General features: G+C 45.3%; 1 protein-coding gene across 1 annotated transcript in view; it reads left to right on the plus strand.

The window, feature by feature from the left end:
• The first annotated feature begins 386 nt into the window (after positions 1–386).
• Positions 387–23,823, plus strand: part of HELZ2 (helicase with zinc finger 2) — a 90,421-nt gene continuing 66,984 nt past the window's right edge. Inside the window, exon 1 of the mRNA XM_063147290.1 lies at positions 387–450. The gene's annotated coding sequence lies outside the window, so the exon portion shown is untranslated. The remainder of the gene's footprint in view (positions 451–23,823) is intronic.

The following is a 23,823-nucleotide window of genomic DNA, read 5'->3' on the forward strand; positions in this document are numbered from 1 at the left end:
TCTTTTCAAGAGGGAGAGGAGAACAGAGGCGGGCGTGGCAACGGCGAGGAAGCAACGCGCCCCGAGAACGGAGCGGGCTGGGCCCGGCCGGGGTGGAGGGTGGCTGTGGGGCGGGCTGGGTGCTCTCACGGGGCAGATCCAGGGTTGCCGCTGCTGCTGCAGCCATCGCGGAGGCGGCCCTGCCCTGCCCGGCGCGCCCCGCCGCCCGCCCCTCCGCCGCGGCGGCGGCTCCTCCTCCTCCTCCCTGGGGCTGGAGCATCGCCTGATGTAATTTCCGAGAAGCGCTGCCATAGGTTTGGCCGCCCAGGACCCCGAGAAACGAAACCGTAGCCGGGCTTTAAAGACTCCCCGCGTCTCGTCCCCGCCAACAGCCGTCTCAGCTGGGCCACGCGGAGGCGCGGCGGCGGCCATCCCGAGCAGGGCCGGGGAAAAGCTCGCCGAGGTCCCACGGTAAGCGGGGGCGCGTCGGAGGGAGCTCGCCTTTCCCTGCGCGCGTGGAACCCGGGTTTGCCGGCCGTCTGAAGCCATCCCCCGGGGGGGGGGTGCAGTGTCGGCGAGCTCTCCCGCTTTTGGGGACGGATCTCGGATTTGCTGGTGTTTCAAAGTCATCACGCTCGGGGGCCGGTGTCCCGGAGAGCCCTGGCCCGCGTCTCCGGGCCGGGGGGAGAGCCGGACTTTCCACGTGGCGAGCGCAGGCCGCGGTGGGATGGACGGTCGGCGAGAGGCCACGGAGGGGGAGGCTGCCGCCTCCGCTTTGGCTCGGACTTTGGAGGTTCCCCCCTGTACCCCGGATCCTCCCCCTGGTCTAGGATCAGCGGTGCCCCCCTCCCCCGCCTGCAAAAGGTAAAGACAAAGGGGTGAGAGCGGCAAGCGAAGATTTTACAAGAGTCAATCCGGATCGTCTTGAGCGGAGAGGGCTCCGAGTAGGGAAGGGGGCTTTGGCAGATGTTGCCGCGCCGAGGGATGGGGGGACGGGGAAGGAAAGAGTAACTCGAGCTTTGTGAAAAGAGGCGCGCAAGAGATCAGCCGGCCGGATTGCCCAAAACCGTCCAGGCGAGTCCCTCACCCAGCCTCCCCTAACCTGGGGCGTTCCAGATGCGTTCGACTACAACTCCCATAATCCCCAGGCGGCCTGGCCAACGGATGCCCGGGTGGGGGCTTCTTCTTCTCATCTTTCCCATTTGGGCGCAGCGCTGGTGCTGGTGGCTGTGTCGGAGGGCGAGCCCCCTCTCTCTGGCGGTTCTGACCTTTTGGCCTCGGGAAGTTTCTGTTTAGCCATCCAGGAAAGTGTTTCCCTAATTCCCTTGACATTCCCCTCTGGCTGTGGATGCTTCTTGACCTGCCCACTCCGGTGAATGTTGGGCTTTTGTGCACCGGGACAAAACCAGGGCAAGGAAAAAGCGGTTGGAGAAGGTCCTGGGAAGGCTGGCTCGGTGCTTTCTCCTTGGACCTTTGCGCGCGTTCAGGTCCCGGCGGTCCTTGACTCCAGCGGCTGTGTTTACATGCAGCCAAATGAGCAACAGTGAGGTTGCAGAACCTGATTGGTTCGGAGCATCAACAGCCAAAAAGAAAAAAGAAAGAAAGGAAAAAGAAGAAGCTTGTGACACCCGGGAAAACTTCACACATTTCTGGGCACAAAAGCTTCTGAGCAATTTCTTGGCTTGGTTTTGTAAAAGGATGATCCCCGCCCCGCCCCCTGCACTTCTTCACCCCGCAATCCTCGCTCTGTATTCATGGCATATAAACCTCACTATTTAGAGATGACTTCCACTAACTTATTTTGTGCATTTTCGTCGTAGCTGCTGAGCAATCTTAAGGCAGCGTAAATCATTGATCGTGCTGGTCACGGCAACCCTGCGAGGTGGGTTAGTTAGGGCTGGCAGACCAGCCTAAGGTCGCCCAGTAAGTTTTAGGATGGAGTGGGAATTTGGACTGGGTCCCCCTGTAGCAGAATATACGCAGTAGTGAATGAAATTGATAAAGAGTTGTTTTTGGTAGATGTGATTAGTTTTGTGTGTGTTGTGAGCTAACTGTGAGTACTGGGAAATATTCCAGGAATATGGGGCAAAGAAGATTTGACACATGTGGGTTGGTTAAGGGTTGGAAGCAGACAGCTCCTTGGCTTAGGAGGGATACCTTTATTTATTTATTTATTTATTGCATTTGTATACCGCCCCATAGCCGAAGCACTCTGGGCGGTTTACAGAAGTTAAAAACAGTTAAAATTTAGGTGCTACTGGTGTAAGTGGTTAAACCTGGCTGCATTGGGAGGATGCTTTAGGGTGGATTCCTGCATTGAGCAGGGGGTTGGACTCGATGGCCTTGTAGGCCCTTTCCAACTCTGCTATTCTGTGATTCTATGAAGCCCTATTAGGGTTACGTGGTAAGAACATAAGAAGAGCTATGCTGGATCAGAACAAGGGTCATAGAATCATAGAACAGCAGAGTTGGAAGGGTCCTACAAGGCCATCAAGTCCAACCCCCTGCTCAATGCAGGAATCCACCCTAAAGCATCCCTGACAGATGGTTGTTCAGCTGCCTCTTGAAGGCCTCTAGTGTGGGAGAGCCCACAACCTCCCTAGGTAACTGATTCCATTGTCGTACTACTCTAACAGTCAGGAAGTTTTTCCTGATGTCCAGCTGGTATCTGGCTTCCTTTAACTTGAGCCTGTTATTCCGTGTCCTGCACTCTGGGAGGATCGAGAAGAGATCCTGGCCCTCCTCTGTGTGACAACCTTTCAAGCATTTGAGGAGTGCTATCATGTCTCCCCTCAATCTCCAGGGTAAACATGCCCAGTTCTTTCAGTCTCACTTCATAGGGCTTTATTTCCAGACCCCTGATGATCCTGGTTGCCCTCCTCTGAACACGCTCCAGCTTGTCTGCGTCCTTCTTGAATTGTGGAGCCCAGAACTGGATGCAATACTCTAGATGAGGCCTAACCAGGGCCGAATAGAGAGGAACCAGTACCTCACGTGATTTGGAAGCTATATTTCCAAATCCATCTAGTCCATCTAGTCCAGCATTCTGAAAACACAGCGGCTGATAGGCTGTCAACCAAGAACCCACAAGTAGGACATAGTGCAGCAGCAACCTCCCACCCATGTACACTGCCCTGAGATATTATTTGATAAATAATAATACATTTTAATAAATAAGCATTCCCCAGCAACTGGGGTATATAGGCTTACTGCCTTTGATACTGCCCAGGGCTGTGGAGTCAGCACATAAAACCTCCAACTCCTTTATTCATAGCAACTCCGACTCCTTTAATTATATATTGATAAAGGAAATAAGTTTCCTATATATTTCCTACATCGACTGCAAGCATGCAACTTTTTAGAACCCTAACCTATTAAAGTCCGGGTCTAAAGGCTATAGCTAAGACATTCTGTTATTTATTTATTTATTTATTAAAGGAGCCTGAAAATGAAAACAATGAGGTTATGTTTTTATTTATTTATTTATTTAATTGCATTTATATTGCCCCATAGCCGAAGTTCTCTGGGCGGTTTATCAAAAGACCATTGAGTATAAAGTAATAGGATAAGAAACTGTAAAAGAAAATCAGGATTTTTAGAATAAAAAATCTAAAGTATATACTTTGATATCAAAGTCAAAACTACAAAAAAGTAAAAAGCAATTGAACACCTAAAACAACTTAACAAATGACCATTTTAAAAGAAATGAACTCAGGTGCATAAGTAACATAAACCTTTTTCAAGATTAAAGTATCATTTGAATATAAAATTCAAGTGAATATACATATCGCAACTCTATATACAATTTAAATTTATTTGGAGTCGGAGTCAGTACATTTTTATCGACTCCGAATCCAGTAACCCAAGAATTGCTTCTGACTCCACGACTCCGACTCCACAGCCCTGGATAACACATAGCCATCTGGGCTAGTAGCCATTGATAACCTTCTCCTCCAGGAATTAATCCAACCCCCTTTTAAAGCCATCCAAATTGGTGGCCGTCACCACATCTTTTGGTAGCAAATTCCATAGTTTAACTAGAATCATAGAATAGTATTATTATTATTATTATTTATTTATTTATTTATTTATATAGCACCATCAATGTACATGGTGCTGTACAGAGTAAAACAGTAAATAGCAGAGTTGGAAGGGCCTATAAGGCCATCTAGTCCAACCCCCTGCTCAATGCAAGAATCCACCCTAAAGCATCCCGGACAGAAGGCTGTCCAGCTGCCTCTTGAAGGCCCCTAGGGTGGGAGAGCTGTGTGAAGAAGTATCTCCTTTTATCTGCTCTGAATCTCCCACCAATCAGCTTCATGGGATGACCCCGGATTTTAGTATTATGAGAGAGTGGGAAAAATTTCTCCCAATCCACATTCTCCACATTTTTGTCTGTCTCTTCTGCCAAGACTCTTGTTCATGCATTGGTTATTTCTCGGTTGGACTACTGCAACCTTCTTCTCTCTGGCCTTCCTTCTTCTCACATCAGTCCGTTGGTTTCTGTTCACCACTCTGCTGCTAAGATCTCTTCTTGGCTTGCCGCTCTGACCATGTTACTCCACTGCTGAAATCTCTTCATTGGCTTCCAATTCACCTCAGAATCCAATATAAACTTCTCATCTTGACCTACAAAGCTTTTCACTGTCTAGCTCCTTCCTATCTCTCTTCTCTCATCTCACACTATTGCCCCACTCGGGCTCTTCGCTCCTCTGATGCCATGTTTCTCACCTGCCCAAGGGTCTCTACTTCCCTTGCTCGGCTTCATCCATTTTCTTCGGCTGCCCCTTACGTCTGGAACGCTCTTCCAGAACATTTGAGAACTACAAGTTCAATCGCAGCTTTTAAAGCTCAGCTAAAAACTTTTCTTTTTCCTAAAGCTTTTAAAACTTGATTTTGTTCTGACTTTATACTGCTAGTTTTACCCTACCCTGTGCCTGTTTGCATTCTCTTCCCTTCCTTATTGTTTTATTATGACTTTATTAGAATGTAAGCCTATGCGGCAGGGTCTTGCTATTTACTGTTTTACTCTGTACAGCACCATGTACATTGATGGTGCTATATAAATTAATAATAATAATAATAATAATAATAATAATAATAATAATAATAATCAAGCATAATTTGGTTCGCCTTACTTGTAGAACTAGGGGTAGTGATATGACCAGGTCTGAAACTTAGGATGAGGTCATCAACATCGGGGTTATAAAATGCAAGGGTTTGATCTGTTTGAGAGAGAAATCCTGGGAGAAGGAGAAACCCGCCAGTGTGCTTATGCCAGCTCTGTCCACCATTCCATTTAGGTAAATTTGAAATTTTGATTAACTGCTAGTTTTAAAGGAACGTGGCTTTTGCTATGTTAACAATATGCTTGCTGTTATTTCTATTATACTACAGCTTATCTGGAGAGGAAAGCATAAAGGGCTTCCATACGCCCAGCGGAGATGTATTTGTGGTGCAGGGGAGGTGAAAGACATAGTACATTACTTGTTACACTGCTCCTTGTATAAAGATACTAGGGATCGGTTTTTGGGAGATCTCCTGAGAGCAAGAGCGGGTTGGCCCACTGCTGATATTATCTGTGATCTGTTATCAGATTATGGTAAAGCGATTACAATCAAGGTTGCAACGTTTGCTGCAGCTGCTCAAAAGAACCACCAAAATTTTCTTTCACCAGTATAAATTTCAGCCTTTTATCTCAGTTTGGTTCTTTGATATGAATTCTCTCCCTCTGAGTTTGTAAGTATTTAGGCTGTCATATAGACACCTTGCTTTATTGTTGTGGTTGTAACGGACTTTGTGCCATAGACAAATAAAATGTATTCTATACTTTTACTGATTATAACTTGTGTATGTTTAGGGATGTTTGTGACCTGTATTATCATAATTTTATTTATTTATTTATTTTTATTTATTTAAGCATTTTTATGCCGCCATTCAGCCAAAAAAGGCTCTCACGGCAGCTTACAAAAGTATTTCTTGACAGCCCCTGCCCACAGGCTTACAATCTAAAAGACATGACACAAAAGGAAAGAGGATTGGGAGGGAGGAGGAGGAGGGGGAAAAGGAAAGCAAATTCAGGCACTACAATCTTAGTTGTAAAGATCAGCAGTTAGTTGACAGTTGGCAGCAGGAGGGAGGGGGCTCTCAGCTGGAGCTGGACCCAGGCACGATGGAGAGGTGCCTGGCTGCTGCTTCCTCCCTCACTGGTGGCCTCTGCAGTGTCAGTTGGTAGCAGGAGGGAGGGGGCTCTCAGCTGGAGTTGGACCCAGGCATGATGGAGAGGTGCCTGGCTGCTGCTTCCTCCCTCATTGGTGGCCTCTGCAGTGTCAGTTGGTAGCAGGAGGGAGGGGGCTCTCAGCTGGAGTTGGACTCAGGCACGATGGAGAGGTGCCTGGCTGCTGCTTCCTCCCTCACTGGTGGCCTCTGCAGTGTCAGTTGGTAGCAGGAGGGAGGGGGCTCTCAGCTGGAGTTGGACCCAGGCACGATGGAGAGGTGCCTGGCTGCTGCTTCCTCCCTCACTGGTGGCCTCTGCAGTGTCAGTTGGTATAAGGATGGAGGGGGCTCTGTATATTCCTTAATACCAAATTTGTGTTGTCTGGTTTGAGAGACGCTTCAGGGGCCGCTAGCCCTATGTTAATTCTTGAAGCCGAAAACGTTCAGTGGTGATTTGTAAATCTATAGCAGTCTGTCCTTAAAGCTGTTGTATGTTCTCTTGATCCGCTGATTCTCAAATACAGCCGTTCAAGAAAAGGAAATAAGCTAGTCAAAGGGATCAAGGATAAGTTACTCGTCTTGTTCCCAGATCTTCTTTGACACTCCAACCACTTAACCTAGCCTTCCCTCACCTGGATCCCTCCAGATGTATTGGACTACAGGTAGGGTGACCCTATGAAAAGGAGGACAGGGCTCCTGTCTCTTTAACAGTTGCATAGAAAAGGGAATTTCAGCAGGTGTCATTGGTATATATGGAGAACCTGGTGAAATTGCCTCTTCATCACCACAGTTAAAGCTGTAGGAGCTATACTATAGTGACCAGATTTAAAAGAGGGCAGGGCGCCTGCAGCTTTAACTGTGGTGATGAAGAGGGAATTTCAACAGGTTCTCCATATATACAAATGACACCTGCTGCAATTCCCTTTTCAATACAACTGTTAAAAGATACAGGAGCCCTGTCCTCCTTTTCATAGGGTCACCCTACTACAGGTCCCAGGAGGCCCAGCCAGCATAGTGCAGGTCAGGGATGTCTGGTTTAGGCTATGCTGGCTCAAATTTATTTTGTCTGACAAAACGGGCTGTAGTCAATGGAAGCTGATGCTGCAAAATATTTGTTAGTGTGTAAGTTGTCATAAGCCTAGGGTGACCATATGAAAAAGAGGACAGGGCTCCTGTATCTTTAACAGTTGCATAGAAAACTGTTGCATAGAAAACATAGAGCTTCGGCTATTGGGCGGTATAAAAATGTAATAAATAAATAAAAAAATAAAAGGGAATTTCAGCAGGTGTCATTTGTATATATGGAGAACCTGGTGAAATTCCCTCTTCATCACAGCAGTTAAAGGTGCAGGGGCTATACTAGAATGACTAGATTTACAAGAGGGCAGGGCACCTGCAGCTTCAACTGTTGTGATGAAGAGGAAATTTCACCAGGTTCCCCATATATACCAATGACACCTGCTGAAATTTCCTTTCCAATACAACTGTTAAAGATACAGGAGCCCTGTCCTCTTTTTCACAGGGTCACCCTACATAAGCCTTATGCCTCCCATGCCCCCCGCTGAGAGTTGCCCATCTGTGCCAGGAGGGTCTCATTTTCTTTTGCTGCAAAAGATTGCTACCAGACTGAAACCTACTTTTACCCCTCTGTTGTTTCCAGTATTTGCCCCATTGATCTCAAAACTCCCTTAACAGATGACAGCTCAAACACATAGGGCAACCTTTCCCGACCAGGTCCTTTCCAGAGGTTTTGGACTTCAACTCCCTTCAGCCCCAGACAGCATCACCAATGGTCAAAAATCCTGGGAGTTGTAGGTCAAAACATCTGGAGGGCATCAGGTTGGGGAAAACGGGCATAAGGAATTTAGCCCTTAAGTAATAATTTCACCTTATCAGCTTTGCCCCCTTTGCAAAATTCACAATGAATTGCTTCATCGTGAAAGTCACAGAGTGCCTAGTTAAACTGTGGAATTCGCTACTACAAGACATAGTGATGGCCACCAGTTTGGATGGCTTTAAAAGGAGGGTTGGATAAATTCCTGGAGGAGATCAGTGGCTACTAATGGTTGTGTGCTACTTCTAGGATCAGAGGCAGTAAGCTTAAATACACCAGTTGCTGGGGAACATGGGTGGGGGTGCTGCTGTTGCACTCATGTCATGTTTCCCATGGGCAGCTGGCTGGCCACTGTGTGAACAGAATGTTGAACTAGATCAGTGGTTCCCAAACTTTTTCAGGTCACCACCCCCTTGGTTCCACAAACTCATGCCTAGTGCCCCCCTACCCTACCCTATAAAAATCATTATTCAGAATAGCGGCTTTCAACAACCCACTAAGGAAGATAATAACAATAAAATGCAAAACAGTAACAATTAATTTAATATTTATTCAAAATCCAAAGCACCTGCCGCAGGCTTGCCGAGGGAGGGAGGGAAAAGAGAGCGAATGCTTCTATTTTGCAGCCGGCATGGCGGGGCACACCAAGCAGGGTATGTCTCTTCATTACGGTTTTGATGCTTTTGAAACATTTCAATTCACCATTAAAAGGTCTCTTAAACAGTATTAATACATGTGTGGATTCTTCCCCTACATGGCTTGGGACCAAACTACCTTCTCCCATAAAAATGTCCCTGGGTTTTAAGACCTTCTGGAGAGGTGCTTCTCGGAAAAGACCACCTCGAGCGCCCCCCTGCTGCCCCCTTGCTCTTAGCGCCCCCCTGCCATCCCCTTGCCTCTTAACGCCCCCCCTATGCAATCCCACCGCCCACTTTGGGAACCACTGAACTAGATGGACTCTTGGGCTATGGCTAGACCAGACCTATATCCTGGGATCATCCCTGTGCATCCAAATGACACACAGGGGATCCCGGGAGCAGGCAGGGATGACACCTCCATTTGCCTGGGATAATCCTTAGGTCTAGCTAAGGCCTTGGTCTGATCCAGCATAGCTCTCCTTATGTTCTTATGCCAGATGGCACTCTGCCGTGTTCAAGGTGTTAAATTATTTCTGCCAGGGGTTCTTCAGGTCATGCCTTCCATAGGGGGTCACAAAGAGGCTGGTTTTGTGGAGAAAAACCCACAAGAAGAACTTGAGTGCAACAGTGCCTGGAATCAAGCCCTGAAACATACAGGCAGCCAGTGCAAGTGGACCAGAATCGGTGTTCTGTGTTTTGACTTCCTTGTCGCTGCTTTCAAGCACTTTGCACAAACTGCAGCTTTTGAACTGTCTTTAAAGGCAGCCCCATGTAGAGGGCATTGCAGTAATCTCACAGCCCTGTTATTCCCTCTTTTGTACAGTCTGAACACTTAAGACATAAACACATTTAATTAGCCCCACCCCAATTGAGGGTCTAATATACACATGAGTATAAGTTTGCCTATGTTGCCTTCTAGGCTAGTGTGGGCTACTTCTGTGCATCCAACACGCCTTCCTAGCTGAGTTTTTATGTTACTGACGGGGTTTAAAAGCCGGTTCAATATTTAAATGGATTGATACTCAGATTAGCATGGATTGTTTCGTAGGTGACCCAGTGCTGAGGAATTGTATCAGGAGCCATACTAGAGTGACTAGATACAAAGAGGGCAGGGCTCCTGCAGCTTTAGATGTTGTGATGAAGAGGGAATGTCACTACGTGCTGCATTGCATACAAAGGACACCTGCTGAAATTCCCTTTTCTGTACAGCTGTTAAAAGATACAGGAGCCCTGTCCTCCTTTCCGTAGGGTCACCCTATTTAGCTGTTGTATTGCTGTGTTTGTGGCCTGTGATTTGTGATGGCTTTAGGAGGGAGGGAGACTTGGGCCACAGCTAGACCTAAGGTTTATCCTGGGATTATCCAGGGTTCGCCCCTGCCTGAGCATTGGATCCCCTGTGTGTTACCTAGATGAACAGGTTTGACCCCTGGACGATCCAGGGATAAACCTTAGGTCTAGCTATGGCCTTGGTGGGGTGGTGCTATCATAAGCATAGTGTCAGGAGGGTGTTATGGTGGCAGGGGACAATGGCATCCGAAGGAAAGGCAGTTTAGACATCTTTATTCTTTTCTCCCTTGTGGAATGCCGTTTTTGCGTCTGAGCAGGATGGGACCCTTGGGCCATCTTGTTTTGTTATGATGGATACTTCTCAGTTTGAGCAACAGGAAGACGTGGACAAACTGCTTGGAAGGATTCCGCCCACCATATGGTTCTTCGATCCTTGTCCATCTCGGCTGGTGAAATCTGCCCGGGCTCAGCAGGGTCTATGGATCTCTGAGGTTGGGGGAAGCCTCTCTGAGGGATGCTTTAGCCCAGTGTTTCCCTTGGGGGTGGTGGGATTGCATAAGGGGGTGTTAAGAGGCAAGGGGGCAGCAGGGGGCGCTAAGAGGCAGGGGGGCGTTCGAGGTGGTCTTTTCCGTATCAGGACTTTTGGTTACAGAAGGCAATTTCTGATCGCTATCCTGCACTATGGAGAGGGGTTCAGAAGCTCCTGGTTGCATTTCCAACATCATGTTTGGTGGAATGTGGTTTTAGTGTGGTCTGCCTACTTCTCTCTAAGCAAAGAAACCAACTCCAGATTACTAAGCGCGGTGATTTAAGACTCATGTTAAGTGACTCTAAACCAGACATTGGGAAAGTGGTATCACTTCATCAGGCTCATCCATCACATTAAGAATTTACAGACTAGTGAGGTACTCTACCCTGGTTACTAAATGTGATATCTAATATTCTTGCTAGATGACTATCAGACTTTGAAAAGATGATATCACTGGATCAAGTTCATCAATTATGTTTAATTGAATAAACTAAAAAAATGTAATTGGATTTTGAATAAATATTCAATTAATTGTTATTCTTTTGAATTTTGTTATTATTATCTTCCTTAGTGGGTCGTTGAAAACTGCTATTCTGAATAATGATTTTTATAGTGTAGGGTAGGGGGGGCGCTGGGCATGAGTTTGTGGAACCAAGGGGGCAGATACCTGAAAAAGTTTGGGAACCACTGCTTTAACCTCTGCTGCCTTGAAGTGGTGAGGCTGTTAGTAAAGAAATCAATTGGACCCACATGAGTGAAATTAGCACATGCAAAAACAAAAAAAACCCAGTTCTGTGCGCAAAGTTGCTTGCAAAATTAGGGGGACCCTATGGAAAGGAAGACGGCTCCTATATCTTTAACAGTTGTCTAGAAAAGGGAATTTCAGCAGGTGTCCTTCGTATGCATGAAGCACCTGGTGAAATTACTTTTCCATCACCACAATTAAAGCAGCAGGAGCCCTGCCCTCTTTTGTATTTGGTCGCTCTAGTATAGCTCCTGTAGCTTTAACTGTGGTGATGAAGAGGGAATTTCACCAGGTGCTGCATGCATACAAAGGACACCTGCTGAAATCCACTTTTCTAGACAACTGTTAAAGACAAAGGAGCCCTGTCCTCCTTTCCATATGGTCACCCTAGTTTAGTAAGCGACAAATCTAAAAAAAAAAAAGTAGCTCATGTTAGGTTTTTGTCTCAAAATGCCAGAAATATTTGACCTAAAATACTTGAGGGGGGAAATAGTAAACACCCAATGTGATTTAAATGCTCTATTATGTTTTTTATTAATTGGAATACTTGTAAAAAAAGAAAAGAAAATAACATGTACTTCTCTTACATTGGTTACATTTAAGGAAAACACACACACATACACCCAGAGGTACTGAAAACTGCTGACACACTGACAGATTTTCACAACACAAAGAACTGTGCTGACAATCACTCATCTACAACTCTGAAACTAACATGTTTCCCCCGAATTGTATTTGCAATTGTATTCATTGTTACTAATATACTTATGAAGTAGGAAATTTTCCATGGAAAAAGAAAGCACTAGAAAATTTTCAGGGAAGAAAAATGAGTCCGGTTATTGACATAAGAGTTTGAGCTGGTAACGAGCCTTTAAATTTGCTAAAACGGGTCCAGTTTATGGCCTTAGAATCATAGAATAGCAGAGTTGGAAGGGACCTACAAGGCCATTGAGTCCAACCCCCTGCTCAATGCAGGAATCCACCCTAAAACATCCCTGATAGATGGTTGTCCAGCTGCCTCTTGAAGGCCTCTGGTGTGGGAGAGCCCACAACCTCCCTAGGTAACTGATTCCATTGCCGTACTGCTCTAACAGTCAGGAAGTTTTTCCTGATGTCCAGCTGGAATCTGGCTTCCCGTTATTCCGTGTCCTGCACTCTGGGAGGATCGGGAAGAGATCCTGGCCCTCCTCTGTGTGACAACCTTTCAAGTATTTGAAGAGTGCTCTCCTGTCTCCCCCTCAATCTTCTCTTCTCCAGGCTAAACATGCCCAGTTCTTTCAGCCTCTCTTCATAGGGCTTTGTTTCCAGACCCCTGATGATCCTGGTTGCCCTCTTCTGAACAAGCTCCAGCTTGTCTGCATCCTTCTTGAATTGTGGAGCCCAGAACTGGACGCAATACTCTAGATGAGGCCTAACCAGGGCCTAATAGAGAGGAACCAGTACCTCACGCGATTTGGAAGCTATACTTCTATTAATGCAGCCCAAAATAGCATTTGACTTTCTTGCAGCCATATCGCACTGTTGGCCCATATTCAGCTTGTGATCCACAACAATTCCAAGATCCCTCTCGTTTCCCCCATCTTGTAACACTGCATTTGGTTTCTATTTCCTAGATGTAGAACTTGGCATTTATCTCTATTCAATTTCATTCTGTTGTTTTCCGCTCAGCACTCCAGCCTATCAAGATCACTTTGAAGTTTGTTTCTGCCTTCCAGGGTATTAGCTATCCCACCCAATTTTGTGTCATCTGCAAATTTGATCAGCGTTCCCTGCACCTCCTCGTCCAAATCATTAATAAAAATGTTGAAGAGCACTGGGCCCAGGACTGAGCCCTGCGGCACCCCACTCGTTGCCTCTCCCCAGTTTGAGAAGGTTCCATTGATAAGTATTCTTTGAGTCCGATTCTGTAGCCAACTGTGGATCCACCTAATAGTTGTTCCATCTAGCCCTTGTCTCACTTTAACAAACTGAAGCCATTCTTTCCATGGTATTTCCTTGCCGATTCAGTTGGGTTCGTGTACTGGTGGAACAACAGTTGCCCATCACAAGCTCGATAGCATTTTGTTCCTTGTTTTCATTCTGTTGCTGTCGTGGGCTTTGGAGTTTATGCCCGTCTCTCGTCATTGCAATGTTGCACATCCATGTTGGGTGTGTCTTTGTGTGATTGTCTCCGGTCTTGCTGACAAGGAGAAGGTTGAATGTAATGCAGTGTAGTGGCAAAGTGTGTTAGCTTTGAACCAGGAAGTCCCTGATTCAAATCCTACTGTTAACACAAGCCAACCCCCAGGCAAGCCACAATCTCCCAGCCTCTCGGTCTCCTCCTATTGGCTGACCTCACAGTAGGGTTATCCAACCTGTTTTAGCATTCCAGAGGTGGGATGGCCGAATACCAAAACCACCCGTGTATTTTAGCATAAAACTCTCCCTTCCCGTCATTAAGCCTTCGGAGAGGAATTTCAACCTTTTTAGAAAGAAGCAGCTGGACAGCCATCTGTCAGAGATGCTTTAAGGTGGATTCCTGCATTGAGCAAGGGGTTGGACTTGATGGCCTTAGAGGACCCTTCCAACTCTGCTATTCTATGATTCTATGGGTCTATGATTCCTCTCCCTCCATGTTGTCATTTGCAGGGAATAGTCCAGCATGCCTGCTCAAAGCAGGCTTAAGTTTGTATCAAATGTCCCATCCATTTCAGTGGGTTTACTCTAAGTAGGACTAACATTGGATGGGTTGTATCCAGTGTTAGTACTACTTAGGATAAACCCATTAAAAAGAATGCAACTGATTAGGATTGGATACAACCCTTTAATAGCTATGTGCTACTAGACCTGATGGCTGCAAAGATGCCATGAGAAGGAGCAGGCCTGGGTCACAGTGAGCAGCTGCTGGTGGCCTGTCGTTGCCACTGCCAGGACCTCATTGCATCTCCTCCTCCGACGCACCGCTGCTTCTGCTTTCTTCTCTGCATCGGCTCTTCAAGAAGGATGCAGACAAGCTGGAGCGTGTTCAGAGGAGGGTAACGATATGGTGACCATATGAAAAGGAGGACCGGGCTCCTGTATCTTTAATAGTTGTATTGAAGAGGAAATTTCAGCAGGTGTCATTTGTATATGTGGAGAACCTGGTGAAATTTCCTCTTCATCACAACAGTGAAAGCTGCAGGTGCCCTGCCCTCTTTTAAAATGGTCACTCTAGTATAGCTCCTGCACCTTTAACTGTTGTGATGAAGACAGAATTTCACCAGGTTCCCCATATATACAAATGACACCTGCTGAAATTCCCTTTTCGATGCATCTGTTAAAGATACAGGAGCCTTGTCCTCCTTTTCATATGGTCACCCTAGGCAACGAGGATGATCAGGGGTCTGGAAACAAAGCTCTATGAAGAGAGACTGAAACAACTGGGCATGTTTAGCCTGGAGAAGAGAAGACTGAGGAGAGACATGATAGCACTCTTCAAGGACTTGAATAGTTGTCACACAGAGGAGGGCCGGGATCTCTTCTCGATTCTCTCAGAGTGCTGGATATGGAATCATGGGCTCAAGTTACAGGAAGCCAGATTCCGGCTGGACATCAGGAAAAACTTCCTGACTGTTAGAGCAGTACAACAATGGAACCAATGAGCTAGGGAGGTTGTGGGCTCTCCCACACAAGAGGCTTCCAAGAAGCAGCTCAAAGCTGGCATAGGTTTGTATCCAATGTCCCATCCATTTCAATGGGTTTACTAGATGTAGGACTAGCATTGGATGGGTTGTATCCAGTGTTAGTGCTACTTCGGATAAACCCATTGAAAAGAATGGGACTGAAGTTTGATTAGCGTTGGATACAACCCTTTAATAACTATGTGCTACTAGACCTGATGGCTATGTGCTACCTCCAGTATCGGAGACAGAAAGCCTGTGTGCCCCAAAATTTCTGGAAATTTTGAAGCCATGGAAAAAACCCGGGTTTTTCCTGGATTTTTGAAAAAACCCCGGAAATTTTGGGAAAAATTGAAATAATGCAATATTAGCACTTTTTACAGATTGAAAGTCACTTTGCTACTTTAGGAACATAAAATGTAATTACGTCCAAGTTGGTTTGGCATAAAATTATTACATTTGGTATATTTAAAAGTAGTGTATTCAAACAATTATTACAAATTTAGTTTACTTTTACTTTTTTTTGGTAACAAATGGAGCTACAAGCTCCTGAACTGTTAGGAACACTTGAACTGTAAGGAACCTGAGGAGCAGGCAAAAAACAATTTAAAAAAACAACAGAAGAAACCACCAACATTAGTAACAAAGAAAATTATTTATGTCTCCACTAGTCCTCCAGTGTCAAGACATAAAGCCCTCATTCCCATAAAAAACTGAGAAAAATGGGGGGGGGGACACCAAGATTCAATGAATATGCATGAAATTTAATCAGACTCATTTTCTATAGCTATCAGTATCAGTTTCAGTCTCTGCTTCCATGGCAGTGCTGCACCCTAGAGGCAGAAATGCATCTTGCTCTTGCATGTGAGAGTTGTAGTCTCAGTTTGCAACCTAGGACTTGCTTGTCCTTTGTGCACAGACATTGTAATAATCTGATACTGTTCAGTTTTTAGAAATCATTTGGAGAAGTAAATATCTGCACACCTTGTCTTAAACATTTTTATCATGCTAAAATAAAACATCCCGTAATCCGTTTTTTCTTCATTTTTTTTCAGCTTTCCGGAAAAAACCTTCCGCCTCTCCAGAAGGTCTTAAAACCCAGGGACCTTTTTCATTGGAGAAGGTAGTTTGGTCCTAAGCTATATAGGGGAAGAATCCACACATGTATTAATACTGTTTAAGAAGAGTCCTTTTAATGGTGAATTGAAATGTTTCAAAAGCACCAAAACCGTAATGAAGAGACATACCCTGCTTGGTGTGCCCCGCCACGCCGGCTGCAAAACAGAGGTGCTCGCCTGCGGCGGGTGCTTTGGATTTTGAATAAATATCCAATTAATTGTTACTGTTTTGAATTTTATTGTTATTATCTTCCTTAGTGGGTCGTTGAAAACCGCTATTCTGAATAATGATTTTTTATAGTGTAGGTTAAGGGGCGCTGGGCATGAGTTTGTGGAACCAAGGGGGCGGTTAACTGAAAAAGTTTGGGAACCACTGCTCTAAACATTATTGACTAGCGCACCCTTCCCCAAGCTCCAAAGGGGGTGGACTACAACTCCCAAGATTCCTGACTATTGGCCTGGTGGCTTGGGCTGATAGGAGTTGAAGTCCAAAACTTCTGGTTGGGCGAGGCTGGACTGGAGATTGACCACATTGTATAGAGCGTAAACTAGGGTCAGGCAGCCCTAAGGCTTTCCAGATGCTTTGAACTACAACTGGCATAAGCCTGAGCCATCATGGCCAATGGACAGGGATTATGGGAATTGCACTCCAAAAAAACTGGATGACGCCAGGTTGCCTTCTTTTTGGAGCAAACTAATCTGGGCAGGGGGCCATCTTGTTTCTTACAATTTATGTAGAGCTGGACCATAAGGAAAGCTGAGCGAAGGAAGATAGATGCTTTTGAACTGTGGTGTTGGAGGAAAATTCTGAGAGTGCCTTGGACTGCAAGAAGATCAAACCAGTCCATACTCCAGGAAATAAAGCCAGACTGCTCCCTTGAGGGAATGGTATTAAAGGCAAAACTGAAGTACTTTGGCCACATAATGAGAAGACAGGATACCCTGGAGAAGAGGCTGATGCTAGGGAAAGTGGAAGGCAAAAGGAAGAGGGGCCGGCCAAGGGCAAGATGGATGGATGATATTCTGGAGGTGACAGACTTGACCTTGGGGGAGCTAGGGGTGGCGACAGCCGACAGAAAGCTCTGGCGTGGGCTGGTCCATGAAGTCACGAAGAGTCAGAAGCAACTGAACGAATAAACAACAAATGGGTTCTCAACAAGGGGGTAATCCCCCCCCGGGATAGAATTTTAGGGTTCGGGGGGGAATTGGGACCATTATTCAGCAAAGTATGATGTCTTGTAGATTATGTCTTCCAACACGTTATTTAAAATGTCCCAGAAAAGTGTTCTGTCGTCTGCAAAATGCTCTCTTTTCCCTCCCTACTTCGAAATCCTAGAAGTTTCAAGCTTCCCATTTAAAGGGGCAATGCAAAGCATGGGAGCTGAGAATGTAAAAGGGGCCATACTTTGCATTGCCCCTTTAAATGGGACTAACATAGGAAAAAATAAAAGTTTTTCAATATTATATGCATATTATTTAGAATGCACCTTTTGAGTTAGACTATGTTGGGAAGGGGGGAAATTATATTCTGAACAATGGTGAAAGGGGGGAATGGAGCAAAAAAGGTTGATAACCACTGATGTAGAGCTTTGCACATATATGGCATTAAATCCTAACTTCCTAAATGGATGCTACCCCTGGGGGGGGCGGGCATGTTATATGTATGTATGTGTGTGAGGGATGAATGGTACGAGAATGGGTAGATTTCCAAGTGAGACCCCCAAGAGGTGTTGAATACGGATGTTAGCCAATTAAAGAAATCTTAATCAACTAAGGGCACAATCCTATGCATGTCAAGAACATAAGAAGAACCATGCTGCATCAGACCAAGGGTCCGTCTAGTCCAGTACTCACACAATGGCCAACCAGCTGTCAACCAAGGAACCACAAGCAAGACATGGTTCAACAGCACCCTCCCACCCATGTTCCCCAGCAACTAGTGTATATAGGCTTACTGCCTCTAATACTGGAGGTAGCGCATAGCCATGCGGACTAGCAGTAATTGATAGCCTTCTCCAGGATTTGATCCGACCCCCTTTCAAAGCCATCCAAATTGGTGGCCATCACCACATCTTGTGGTAGTGAATGTCATAATTTAACTATGCGCTGTGTGAAGAAGTCCTTCTAAGCCCAATTCAAGGTGCTGGTTTTAACCTATAAAGCCTTACACGGTTTGGGACCACAATACCTGACGGAACGCCTCTCCCGACATGAACCCACCCGTACACTGCGCTCAACATCTAAGGTCCTCCTCCGAGTGCCTACTTTGAGGGAAGCTCGGAGGATGGCAACAAGGGGGAGGGCCTTTTCAGTGGTGGCTCCCCAATTATGGAATGATCTCCCCAATGAGGCTCGCCTGGCGCCAACATTGTTATCTTTTCAGTGCCGGGTCAAGACTTTTCTCTTCTCTCAGGCATTTAACAACATATGCTAAGTTTTTTTTTTAATGGACCCCAGAACTGTTGTTCTTTAAATGGATACTGTTGTTTTATACTGTTGTTTTTATATTTTTGATGGTTTTAAATTTTGTATACTTTTAAATGTTCACTGTTTTTAACTTTTGTAAACCGCCCAGAGAGCTTCGGCTATGGGGCGGCACATACATTTAATAAATAAATAAATAAATTTTTTTTTAATCTGTCCTGAATCTCCCACAAATCAGTTTCATGGGATGTCCCCACTGGGATCTAGTATTACGGGAGAGGGAAAAATGTCTCTCTATCCACATTCTGCACACCTCCATCACGTCTCCCCTTAGCCTCCATTTTTCCAAGCTAAACAATCCCAGCTGTTGTAACCTTCCATCGTAGGGAAAATGTGCCAGAGCTGTACACAATATTGAGTGTGGTCATACCACAGATTTGTATAAAGCCAGTGTGATACTGGCAGTTTTATTCTCAATTCCTTTTCTTTATAATGCCTAACATGGAATTTTCCTTCTTTACAGTGGCTGCACACTGGGTGGACATTTTCACTGAGCTGTTCACCATAACCCCAAGATCTCTTTCTGGGTTAGTAACCACCAGCTCAGATCCCATAGGCTGCCTGGGGGATGATGGGAGTTGTAGGACTTTCTTCTTCTTCTAAACATGCATAAGATTGTGCCCTAATTGTTTGAGCTCTAATCGATTAATTATTCACTTAATTGTCTGCAAGAAGGTGGGGGATCCAGGTGGTAGAACAAGTTTAGGAAGGGGCACGCCCCATGTTCCAAAAATGCTTTCAGTTAGCGGCTTCAGTAGTCCAGAGTTTTGGTTTTGTGTTTGTGATGCCTAAAATCAAACTAAACATGACGTGACAGTCAACTCTCTTATGAGTAAGTCAACAAAAAGTTATTGTTTAGCTCTTGGATGCCTCAGATGAGGGCTTTGCCCAGACAGAAAGCAAATCCCAACCCACACAGACCTGGTATCTTTAAAAACAAATGTTTTGTGGTCTTGTGTCATCCTGTTGTGGGATAGAGCTATGCGTGAGTCACGGGACAAGGCCCTACATGTTAACCCTTGAGGAGGTCTTGAGGGATTTTGATTTACTTTTAAATAGGGTGACCCTATGGAAAGGAGGACAGGGCTCCTGTATCTTTAACAGTTGTAATGAAAAGGGAATTTCTGCAGGTGTCATTTGTATATATGGAGAACCTGGTGAAATTCCCTCTTCATCACAATAGTTAAAGCTGCAGGTGCCCTGCCCTCTTTTAAAATGGTCACTCTAGTATAGCTCCTGCAGCTTTAACTGTAGTCATGAAGAGGAAATTTCACCAGGTTTGCCATATATACAAATGACACCTGCTGAAATTCCCTTTTCTATGCAACTGTTAAAGAGACAGGAGCCCTGTCCTCCTTTTCATAGGGTTACCCTATATATATATATATATATATATATATATATGCAAATGTTTTCTTTTTAGTTTTAATAGGGTGACCATATGAAAAGGAGGTTGTCACGCCTTACGTGTAAATGGTTTTAATTTTTGTGATCCACCCAGAGAGCTTCGGCTATTGGGCGGTATAAAAATGTAATAAATAAATAAATAAATAAAATAAATGGGGCAGAGATTTTGCGTTAATCCCAACGCAAGATCTCCCCTCCTCTGCCCCAGAGCAAAAGGTAGGTCTAGCTAAGGCCATAGAATGCCAAGGTGTTTTTACACAACAGAGTGCAAATACTGAGCCCTGTCCACATCATCAAAAAGTGGCAATCCGCTTACAGGGTCTGATTTCTAAGGCACATTTTCTCCCGATGCAGCAGACGGGGCTGGAGAGTCAAATGTTTGTAACAGCAGTGATTAAAACTGGTGAGGTGGGCTCCATTCTATGAAAGCTGCTACCGTGCCGTTACATCACTTGGGCCTAATTTACACCAAGCAGGATATTGCACTATGAAAGCGGTATATAGTTTGTGTCAATGGGACCCAACAGTAGGGTGACCATATGACAAGGAGGACAGGGCTCCTGTATCTTTAACAGTTGTATTGTAAAGGGAATTTCAGCGGGTGCCATTTGTATATATGGAGAACCTGGTGGAATTTCCTCTTCATCACAACAGTGAAAGCTGCAGGTGCCCTGCCCTCTTTTAAATCTGGTCACTCTAGTATAGCTCTTGCAAGTTTAATCACGAGGAAATTTCACCAGGTTCTCCATATATACAAATGACACCTGCTGCAATTCCCTTTTCGATACCTCTGTTAAAGATACAGGAGCTCTGTCCTCCTTTTCATAGGGTCACCCTACCCAACAGTTGTCAATGCACTTCAATGCCACTACAAAGCAACAGTGTGGCTCCTGCCTTTTATATACCGCTTTCATAGTGCAATATCCTGCTTGGTGTAGATGAGGCCCTGGTCTTTAGAGTGCCACAAGAGTCTTTGTTGATTTTATAGCAATGTTTCCCCATCCCATGGGATATGATGCAACATTCGTTGCCCATTAACTTACACTGCTATTAGTACTTCGTTTGCTGTCCAACTTAGGCCTCAGCTAGACAAGGGGGGTCGGAGGGAGGCGATCTCATGATTTTATGATCGCAAGGTCATTGGCCTGGTTCACACGCAGCGCATGACATCGCGCCCACCACATCGCGCCCGCCATTTTGTGTTTTTTTTTTGTTAAAGGGGACGGAGCACACGAGCACTCGTGCGCAAATCATAAGTTTTTTTTTTTAAAAAAAACTAATTTCCCCTGCCCACCCCCAACCCACTCCCGGCTCCTCGCGGTTACTTGCGAGAAGCCGGGACAAACCGCAACACCAGGCCACATGTTCTGCGGTCTTGGGATCATCCCGAGACTGCGGAAAAAGTGGGCTACAACTGTAGGGCGAAATCCTGGGCCAAGGGAGGGATCATCCCTCCCTGCTCCTGGGATGCCCTGTGAAGATTTGGACGCACAGGGACGATCCCGGGGCGAACATCCGGATATCGCCCCGTCTAGCTATGCCTTAATACCCACTGACCCCTGGTCTTCGACATCCCTGTAACGGCATCTGCTCACATGCACCCCGTATTATGCTTCTCTTGTTCCTTCTCGGCATTCCTCGCTTTCAGTCTTTTTGCCTGCAAGCTCTTTGGGCAGGAATCTACTTCTGAGGCCCTCCTCCGAGAGAGGCTCGGAGGGCGGCAGCAAGGGATAGGGCCTTCTCAGTGGTGGTGCCCTGATTATGCAATACTCTCCCCACAGAAGGCCGCCTGTTACCAACATTGTCATCTTTCCGCTGCAAGGTTAAGACTTTCCTCTACTTCCATGCATTTGACGGCATATGGTGGGGGTATTTATGCCAAGTGTTTTATCAGGTCCTAACTTATTGTAAGTGATTTTTTTCCCTGTTTTATATGGTTTTTATTTTATTTTATTTTATTTATTTATTTATTTCATTTATATACCGCCCCATAGCCGAAGCTCTCTGGGTGGTTTACAAAAGTTAAAAACAGTAAACATTAAAACAAATATACAAAGTTTAAAAACATAAAAAAGCATAAAAACACGGTATCCTTGTAAAAAGGATTTTTTTAAAATATAATTTTGCATGTTAGTGTTTATGTTATGTTTTTACTATTTTGTATTTGTGGCTTGCAGTTTTTTGTGAGCCGCCCAGAGAGCTTTGGCTATTGGGCGGTATAGAAATGAAAGAAAATAATAATAATAATAATAATAATAATAATAATAATAATAATAAGAAGAAGAAGAAGAAGAAGAAGAAGAAGAAGAAGAAGAAGTTACCATATGAAAAGGAAGAGGGCTCCTGTATCTTTAACAGTTGCATCGAAAAGGGAATTTCAGCAGGTGTCATTTGTATATATGGAGAACCTGGCGAAATTCCCTCTTCATCACAACAGTGAAAGGTGCAGGAGCTATACTAGAGTGACCAGATTTAAAAGAGGGCAGGGCGCCTGCAGCTTTAACTGTCGTGATGAAGAGGAAATTTCACCAGGTTCCCCATATATACAAATGACACTTGCTGAAATTCCCTTTTCAATACAACTGTTAAAGATACAGGAGCCCAGTCCTCCTTTTCATATGGTCACCCTAAATAATAATTCTTGATGATCCTGCAAAAATGAGAACTCGTAAATTGCAGCTTCCTGGGAGGCCTTGCAACAGGCAAAAAGACCATGAGAGCCCGGCTCCAACTCTCCAGGTTTGGCGCATGGGCGTAGCGAACTCAAGAAGCTACACGTGATCCAGCTGAGAGAGCATGAAGGGTCGTAGCGACATCGTAGGTTTGGGGAGGAAGATGCCTAGGCGATCTGGTTCCTGTTTTTCTGCGGGCAGGAAGCAGTTTTGATGAGCCGACGCATCGATGGTGCAGAGTTCTGAGAAACCTGTGGAAATCATCCAAGCTTTGGGGGTCAAGAAAGATTTGGGAGAGGATTTCCAATCACAGCAGTGCTAGCGACAAGCGGCGTCCTGCACTCCGCAAGAGGGCCTCTTATCTAAAAAGGGCGTCACACCGTATTGCGTTGTGCACACACTTTGCGGGTGATGTGGCCCGGTGGAATCCAGATGTGTTTGTCATCGCTAGGTAGGGTTGCCCTCCTCCCTTCCCTTCGCCCCGGCCCTGTTCTTGTGGTTCGTTGTGTTTATTATTTAAAGTGAACTTACAAATGAATTTCTTGCTTGCTCCAAAGAATTGCTGCTGTGCTTTTCTGTCCGTGGCAATCGGAATGGCTAGAGTGACCATATGAAAAGGACAGGGCTCCTGTATCTTTAACAGTTGCATAGAAAAGGGAATTTTCAGCAGGTGTCATTTGTATATAGGGAGAACCTGGCGGAATTCCCTCTTCATCACAGCAGTTAAAAGTTGCAGGAGCTATACTAGAGTGATCAGATTTAAAAGAGGGCAGGACACCTGCAGCTTTAACGGTTGTGATGAAGAGGAAATTTCACCAGGTTCTTCATATACACAAATGACACCTGCTGAAATTCCCTTTTCTATGCAACTGTTAAAGATACAGGAGCCCTGTCCTCCTTTTCATATGGTCACCCTAGGAATGGCATGCAAAATAATGCTAAAGGAACTCCAAAATTCATGTTAAAAACAGACAAAGAAGCAACACAGAAAAACCTGCAGCGTTAGGGGCAATGACAGGTCCACGGCAGGGTGACCCTATGGAAAGGAGGACAGGGCTCCTGTATCTTTAACAGTTGTATCGTAAAGGAAATTTCAGCAGGTGTCATTTGTATATATGGAGAACCTGGTGAAATTTCCTCTTCATCACACCAGTTAAAGCTGCAGGTGCCCTGCCCTCTTTGAAATCTGGTCACTCTAGTATAGCTCCTGCACTTTAAGTGTTGTGATGAAGAGGGAATTTCACCAGGTTCTCCGTATATACAAATGACACCTGCT

Source organism: Elgaria multicarinata, chromosome 1 (genome assembly GCF_023053635.1).
Source record: "Elgaria multicarinata webbii isolate HBS135686 ecotype San Diego chromosome 1, rElgMul1.1.pri, whole genome shotgun sequence".
Taxonomy (NCBI): Eukaryota; Metazoa; Chordata; class Lepidosauria; order Squamata; family Anguidae; genus Elgaria; species Elgaria multicarinata.